Genomic DNA, 9,158 nt, shown 5'->3' with positions numbered 1-9,158 from the left:
TCGGGTCTGAGCATAATTTGGCCTCGCTCGATCGGTCAAATCTTACCGATCGAGCGAGAAAGAAAAATAAAGTTTCTGCTCAAGAAATGCAGGCCTCGCTCGATCAGTCAAATCTTGCCGATCGAGCGGCCTCGCTGCCCAGAAAATCTGCATGACTGATTTGCTATCAAAGCTGAATTCCAATCCCATAATTCATGCAAGATCAACTCAAAACATGATATATAAGTTCCAAATCATGCATATAAACATAAACAAGGTCTCAAGTATCTATACATGCATTTGTTACATCGAACAAGTCTCTAAATAATGATAAACGACATAAACTATCTTAAGTTTCATACATGCATTCCAAAACCAACAAGATCTAAGGTTTAATGCTTCTAGATCTCAAGACTTCATTTACAACCCGAGTCCTCACATGCTAGACTCTCTCCCAACTGTTAATGACGTCGTTGATTAGCTCATGCCCTCTCTGTTGTCATGCACACATACAAAACAAGACAACAGCCGGATAAACTCCGGTGAGAAACAATTCTCAGTATAACCAACATATAGAATGCATTAAATAAATCACATTGACTCTATTTAAAACTCGACTCAATCAAATAGAGTAAATAACGCTTCAATAAGAACTGATTCATATCACTTCATTGTCATCAAGATTCGTAAATGATCTTGACATGGATATCCATCTAACGAGTTCATAAACGACTCGCAAATAAGGTTAACGACAACCTTGGCTTAAAATCAATTCAATGTAATCTCATATTGTCTCATATTCAAAGATCCACTACCTGAGATGGATCGACAACATCACAATCAAATCAAAAACATAAACAAGTATGTGGTTTTTGGCGGAACAACTCAAGAATAGTCGTTATTGAGTTTCAAAATCCCTAACTCTCGATGTCGTCATTATACCTTCGTTTATCTCGATTCTGAACTCTTCAAATCTGAAAGATACAATCAAAATACATATATCAAACTTCATTCCAATCTATCGTATCAAAATCGAGTCGAAAACATCATAATATCATCAATCAAACTCATTTCAAACCTCAATCAAACTTCTTCGGTACAAAGTCGACGTCTTGATTCGTTGGCCTTCCAAACTCAACTGAAACTGAAGAATAAAAATTCTATAACATTCATAACATCTAGATAAAGGCTTCAGTTCAGATATAGACCATCAAAACAGTCTAAAAACTCAATTCAACGGCGTAGCGATTGAAAATCGGTAACCGACGAAATACCGAAATCATTTCTATCTTCAAAACCATTCATACATGCATCTAGCTCAATAAATCATCATCCAAATCATCCTAACATCAGCTATAAACTTCTAATCATAACTCAATTCAAGATTAAGAACAAATATGATAAACTCTTCGATCCGGTTTCGAATATAAAATTGTATATACGTCGATAAACATGATCAAGAACTCAGAATCTGATATCTGTCAACTACTGATTTCGAAATCCATATAAAACAACACAAAACTTACACGAGATCGAAGCCCTCATCGTAAGGATTCCAGAACAATTTACGAAACCAAAATCGGATAACCGGAGCAAAAGTTACAAGGATTTGAAGATCACAATTTCAAAGGAAAATTAAAATTCCCTCGGCTCTGTTCATGCTATTCTGAATTCTTAAGGCATGAACACATATCAATCCGACTAAAATAATAAAAATCGGATATGTTATAGAATAATTGCAATTTAGTTCCTCGTGCTTCAAAAATTGCAATTCCTCAACCCTCTTTTTAATTTAATTTCAATCCTAAATAATTTAAGAATATTAGAATTTAAATCGAAACTCTAAATATTCCCAAATTAAATATACTCGGATTAAAATTGAATAAATTCGAATTAATAGTAATTAATCCCGGACCTTACATTTCTCCCCCACTAAGACATGAGTTCGTCCTCGAATTCATAAGCAGTATAGATATGCAGTCTGTATACTCATAAGAATAAAGAATAACAGAAAACTGAATAAAAACTCACATCAGTGAAATAGATAAGGAAATTGTTGCTTCATATCTTCTTCGACTTCCCACGTCGCTTCTTCAACTCCGTGTCTACTCCATTGAATTTTCACAAATGAAATGGTCTTCGTTCGGAGTTGCTTTGTCTTCCTATCGAGAATCTGAATAGGTTGCTCGAAGTAGCTAAGAGTATCATCCAATTCAGCTTCATCAGATCGAATCACATGAGATGCATCAGATATATACTTCTTTAACATCGATACATGAAAGACATCATGTATTCCAGATAAAAACATAGGAAGAGCGAGTAGATAAGATAGATTTCCTATTTTCTCGAGAATCTCGTACGACCCAATATACCTCGGAGATAATTTTCCTCGTTTGCCAAATCGAACGGTGTCTCTGAACAGTGAAATCTTCAGAAACACTCTATCTTCCTGATCAAAAGATAACGGCCGTTGTCGTACATTCGCATATCTGGTCTGTCTGTGTTGCGCTGTTCTCATTCTTTGTTGTATCAGTTTCACCTTTTCAGTCATTGGTCTGATCATATTTGGCCCTAACTCAGGTACCTCAAAAACATCATCCCAATACAAAGGCGATCTACACTTCTTCCCATATAATGCTTCGAATGGTGTCATCTCTATACTCGTCTGATAACTGTTGTTATAAGAAAATTCAATGAGTGGTATAGAATCCTACCATGTAGTACCAAAATCAAGTACTACAGCTCTCAGCATATCCTCAAGCGTCTGAATAGTTCGTTCAGATTGACCGTCAGTTTGAGGATGGTAAGCAGTACTTAAATGTAAGCGCGTACCTAGAGGCTAGAGCTTCCTGTAGGCTATGCCAAAAGTGCGAAGTGAATCTCGGATCTCGGTCAGAAACTATTGACTTTGGCACACCGTGTAATCTTACTACTTCTCGAATATAGAGATCTTTCATTTGATCATGACGATAAGTCATTCAATAAGGAATAAAGCATGCAGATTTTGTCAATCTGTCGATGATCACCCAAACAGCATCGCATCCTCGAGATGATCGTGGCAACTTCGTTACAAAGTCCATGGAAATGTGATCCCATTTCCATTCAGAAATCGATAAACTTTGTAATAGACCACCTGGTTTCTTTCTTTTTGCCTTCACCTGTTGGCAATTCAAACATTTGGATACAAATTCAGTCACGTCAGACTTCATTTGTTTCCACCAGTACAGACTCTTCAAGTCGTTGTACATCTTTCTGCCTCCAGGGTGAACACTGAAGCGATTGCAATGTGCTTCTTTCAAAATATTATGTCTCAAGTCTGCAATATCGGGAACAACTATTTGGTTATTCACATACAAGACAACATCATCACTAACCTTGTACTCAGACTGATGTCCTGATCGAATCATTTCAATTGATTTCTGTACATTCAAATCATATTTCTGTGTTTCTTTGATGCGGATTAACAACTCTGGCTCAGCATTGATTGCATATACTCTCAGCGGCCTTTTATCTGTCTCAAATACATACCCAGAAATACAACAATCCTCAATCAAATTAGATACACCTACCGTAGACAAGGATAAAGCACATACCTTTCTACTCAGGGCATCCGCTGCTGCATTAGATTTTCCCGGATAGTATTTGATTTTACAATCAAAATCCTTCAATAAATCAAGCCATCGTCGTTGTCTCATATTCAATTCGGATTGTGATAACAGATATTTCAGACTTTTGTGATCAGAAAATATTTCAAACTTCTCGCCGTATAAGTAATGTCTCCAGATTTTCAATGCAAAGACGATTGCAGCCAATTCAAGATCATGAATCGGATACCTGACTTCATGTGGTTTCAGTTGTCGAGAAGCATAAGCGACAACATGTCCTTCTTGCATTAAAATACATCCCAAACCCTGGTGAGAAGCATCACAATAAACAACAAAATTACCAGTACCTGTAGGAATTTTCAAAACTGGCGCTGTAGTTAATATATTCTTTAGTTCGATAAAACTTCTTTCACACGCCTCAGACCAAATAAATGGTGCATTATTCTGTGTAAGCTATGTAATAAGCTTCGCTATCGATTAAAAATCTCGAATGAATCGACGGTAATAACCAGCTAAGCCCATAAAACTTCAAATTTCTGGCACAGACGTCGGTCTCTGCCAACTAATCACAGTTTCAACCTTACTTGGATCAACTGAAATGCCATCTCCTGAAATTATATGACCAAGAAAAATAACTCTCTGCAACCAAAATTCACATTTGGATAACTTGGCATACAATTTCTCTTCTCTTAATGTTCTCAGTATAATTCGGAGATGATCAGCATGTTCACACAGATTTTTAGAGTATATCAAAATATCATCGATAAAGATAATCACAAAGTCGTCTAAATATCTTTGAAATACTCTATTCATCAATCCCATAAAAACTTCCGGTGCATTGGTTAGACCAAAAGGCATGACTATGAATTCATAATGGCCATACCTGGTTCTAAACGCAGTCTTAGGAATGTCCTTGTCTCTAACCCTCAATTGATGATAACCGGATCGTAGATCAATCTTCGAATATATCAACGAACCCTGCAATTGATCAAATAAATCATCGATACGAGGTAAAGGATAACGATTATTTACCGTTACTTTGTTCAATTGCCAGTAGTCAATGCATAATCTCATCGATCCGTCCTTCTTTCTTACAAATAATACTGGAGCACCCCATGGGGATACACTCGGTCTAATATATCCCTTGGCCAACAAATCTTCGAGTTGGTCTTTCAGTTCTTTCAGTTCAATCGGTGCCATTCGGTACGGTGATTTCGATATCGGCTGTGTACCTGGCATCAATTCAATACCGAAGTCTACCTCTCTGAATGGTGGCAATCTCGGAATCTCGTCAGGGAATACATCTGCAAACTCATTCACCACTGGTAGATCAGTCAATTTCGGACTAGTCTTCAGTACATCAACTGCATAGATCAGAAATCCCTCTGCTCCCTTCTATAACAAATCAGTCATAGCAATAACAGATATCAAGGGAATTTTAGATCTAGCACCTTTACCATAAAATTTCCATTCGTCGGCCATCACTGGTCTGAACCTCACTATCTTCTGAAAACAGTCAACTTTTGCTCTGTACTTGGTTAACATATCAATACCGATTATACAGTCAAGCTCAACTTCATTACCTTCGCACTGTAGTACACAGTTTCTAACAGACTTCACTGATACTATACCTTTTCCCAACGGTGAAGATATAGACACTACAGTAGTTAATGACTCAACAGACAATGAATACAATGTAACAAATTGTTCAAAAATGAAGGTATGCAACACACCAGTATCGAATAAGACATAGGCAGGATAACCATAAAGAGAACAGTTACCTACAATCACATCATCAGGCGTCGCTTGTGCTTGCTCCTCAGTCAATGCAAACACCCTAGCCTGCTGCCTTGGAGGTTGATTCACTGACTAACCTCCTCCTCCTCCTGTTCTACCCTGTACTGCTGGTTGTGGTTCAAATGAATGCACAGAAGATCCTGATTGAGCCACTGGTCTCGATGATCCAGCACCCTGTGCACCTCCAGAACCACGCTGTGGGCAGACTCGTGCAAAATGACCTGTCTGATTGCAAATGTGACAAGTACCAAAAACTCCTCGGCATTGTTCAGTGGTATGTCGACCTCCACATTTGGTGCAATAAACATCTGACCTCTGTCCAGCTCTAGACTGTCGGGAACTACTTGAACTAGAATAGCTACTACCACCTGATCTCTTGAACTGTTTTCTCTTACCCTTGAAGAAACTCTTCTTTCCACCATTGCTACCTCCAGCTTCAAATCGAGGTGGCTGTGGAATCTGTGGTTGTTCTTGTGGTTGCTTCATAGGTTGGGAAACAAACTGAGCTCCTCTTTATTTCAGTATTCCTGCTTCTGCACCCTTGGCACGATTCAGAGCATCAGCAAAGGTACTTGGTCTTCCCGAATTTACAAGAGTAAACACATCAGGATTCAAGCCATTTATAAATTGATCGGCTTGAGCTTCGTCACTGGCAGCAACATGTGGAGCAAACTTCATCAAACTCGTAAATTTTGCAACATAATCTTCGATATTCATTTGACCCTGTTGCAAACTTGCGAATTCCGCTCCCTTGTCCTTCCGATAACACACAGGAAAGAAATGCTGATAGAAAGCAGTTTTAAATACAACCCAAGTAATAACAGTACCTTGGTTTTCAAATGCTTTCTTTGTCGCTACCCACAAATTCTTCGCAAGGCCATGTAGTTGATGGATTACCAATCTCACTCGTCGTTCATCCGCATAATCAAGTGACTCAAATAACTGCTCTATATCCTCCAGCCAGTTCTCACTGTCAACAGAGTTCTCAGTCCCTTGCAGTGTCGGTGGTTTAAAGGACTGAAATCGCTTCAAAAGCTTCTCCATCGGATTGGCATCACCAAACAGATCAACAGAAGTACTACTCTGTCCATGTTTAGTTGCTGTCACTGGGACCTGTGCAGCATTTTTCTGTTCTGGTTCATTCACTGCCAATGTCTATCTAACTCTCGGTGCTGGTCAGGGAGGCATATCTGATAAACAACCAGATTAGTGCACAATTCATCATATCATAACACATTTCTGTTTCAGTTCCTCCTCTGATTAGCACAATTATGTCTTCTCAAGAGATCGAATCTGATTCATACTTATTCAATACATGATATTTCTTCAATCAGATAATCAGATAGCATGTAATTAAGAAAACTGTAAGGCATTATCTTCTCATTCTATCACAACACCATATGACAAATAAACATCGGGGAACAAGAGTTCATATACCATACAAATATGAAAGCAATAAATAGATCAGAATAGAAGACTCGATCTACTCCGCTCATCTATTCTCAGTCCGAGAAACTTAACGCTCTGATACCACCTGTTGTGGGGACCTCTGGTTGCTAATCTTATTTTAGGGCAATTAACGATTAATAAACATGTAATCATGTATTTAAAAGAATACTCAAACCAAATAATTTTATTTTTTTAAAAAACTTGCACCTCGCTCGATCGGTTAAAGTCTACCGATCGAGCGAGCTGAAAAACTCAACTCTCGGGTCTGAGCATAATTTGGCCTCGCTCGATCGATCAAATCTTATCGATCGAGCGAGCAAGAAAAATAAAGTTTTTGCTCAAGAAATGCAGGCCTCGCTCGATCGGTCAAATCTTGCCGATCGAGCGGCCTCTCTGCCTATAAAATCTGCATGACTGATTTGCTATCAAAGCTGAATTCCAATCCCATAATTCATGCAAGATCAACTCAAAACATGATATATAAGTTCCAAATCATGCATATAAACATAAACAAGGTCTCAAGCATCTATACATGCATTTGGTACATCGAACAAGTCTCTAAATAACGATAAAAGACATAAACTATCTTAAGTTTCATACATGCATTCCAAAACCAACAAGATCTAATGTTTAATGCTTCTAGATCTCAAGACTTCATTTACAACCCGAGTCCTCACATGCTAGACTCTCTCCCAACTGTCAATGACGTCGTTGATCAGCTCCTGCCCTCTCTGTTGTCATGCACACATACAAAACAAGACAACAGCCGGATAAACTCCGGTGAGAAACAATTCTCAGTATAACCAACATATAGAAAGCGTTAAATAAATCACATTGACTCTATTTAAAACTCGACTCAATCAAATAGAGTAAATAACGCTTCAATAAGAATTGATTCATATCACTTCATTGCCATCAAGATTCGTAAACGATCTTGGCATGGATATCCATCTAACGAGTTTGTAAACGACTCGCAAATAAGGTTAACAGCAACCTTGGCTTAGAATCAATTCAATATAATCTCATATTGACTCAAATTCAAAGATCCACTACCTGAGATGGATCGACAACATCACAATCAAATCAAAAACATAAACAAGTATGTGGTTTTTGGCGGAACAACTCAAGAATAGTCGTTTTTGAGTTTCAAAATTCCTAACTCTCGATGTCGTCATTATACCTTCGTTTATCTCGATTTTGAACTCTTCAAATCTAAAAGATACAATCAAAATACATATATCAAACTTCATTCCAATCTATCGTATCAAAATCGAGTCAAAAACATCATAAGATCATCAATCAAACTCATTTCAAACCTCAATCAAACTTCTTCGGTACAAAGTCGACGTCTTGATTCGTTGGCCTTCCAAACTCAACTGAAACTGAAGAATAAAAATGCTATAACATTCATAACATCTATATAAAGGCTTCAGATCAGATATAGACCATCAAAACAGTCTAAAAACTCAATTCAACGGCGTAGCGATTGAAAATCGGTAACCGACGAAATACCGAAATCATTTTTATCTTCAAAACCATTCATACGTGCATCTAGCTCAATAAATCATCATCCAAATCATCCTAACATTAGCTATAAACTTCAAATCATAACTGAATTCAAGATTAAGAACAAATATGATAAACTCTTCGATCCGATTTCGAATATAAAATTGTATATACGTCGATAAACATGATCAAGAACTCAGAATCTGATATCTGGCAACTACTGATTTCGAAATCCATATAAAACAACACAAAAATTACACGAGATCGAATCCCTCGTTGTAAGGATTCCAGAACAATTTACGAAACCAAAATCGGATAACCGGAGCAAAAGTTACAAGGATTTGAAGATCACAATTTCAAAGGAAAATGAAAATTCCCTCGGCTATGTTCATGCTATTCTGAATTCTTAAGGCATGAACACGTATCAATCCGACTAAAATAATAAAAATCGGATATGTTATAGAATAATTGCAATTTAGTCCCTCGTGCTTCAAAAATTACAATTTAGTCATCAACTCTCTTTTTAATTTAATTTCAATCCTAAATAATTTAAGAATATTATAATTTAAATCGAAACTCTAAATATTTCCAAATTAAATATACTCGGATTAAAATTAAATAAATTCGGATTAATAGTAATTAATCTCGGGCCTTACAACAACAAAGCTCATTGAAAGAAATATTAATTCCTTGATAATCTTTGCCTAAGCGTGAAAAGATTGATCATTCGAATTTTGCCTTCTAGACAAAGATATGATATGATATGTTAAATATTTCTATGTTATTATCGAAAATCTATGTGATAAATATTTACCTAGATTG

The sequence above is a fragment of the Henckelia pumila genome, chromosome 3, assembly GCF_033568475.1.
Source record: "Henckelia pumila isolate YLH828 chromosome 3, ASM3356847v2, whole genome shotgun sequence".
In the NCBI taxonomy this organism is placed as follows: domain Eukaryota; kingdom Viridiplantae; phylum Streptophyta; class Magnoliopsida; order Lamiales; family Gesneriaceae; genus Henckelia; species Henckelia pumila.
Note: the sequence above shows the minus strand (reverse complement) of the source record.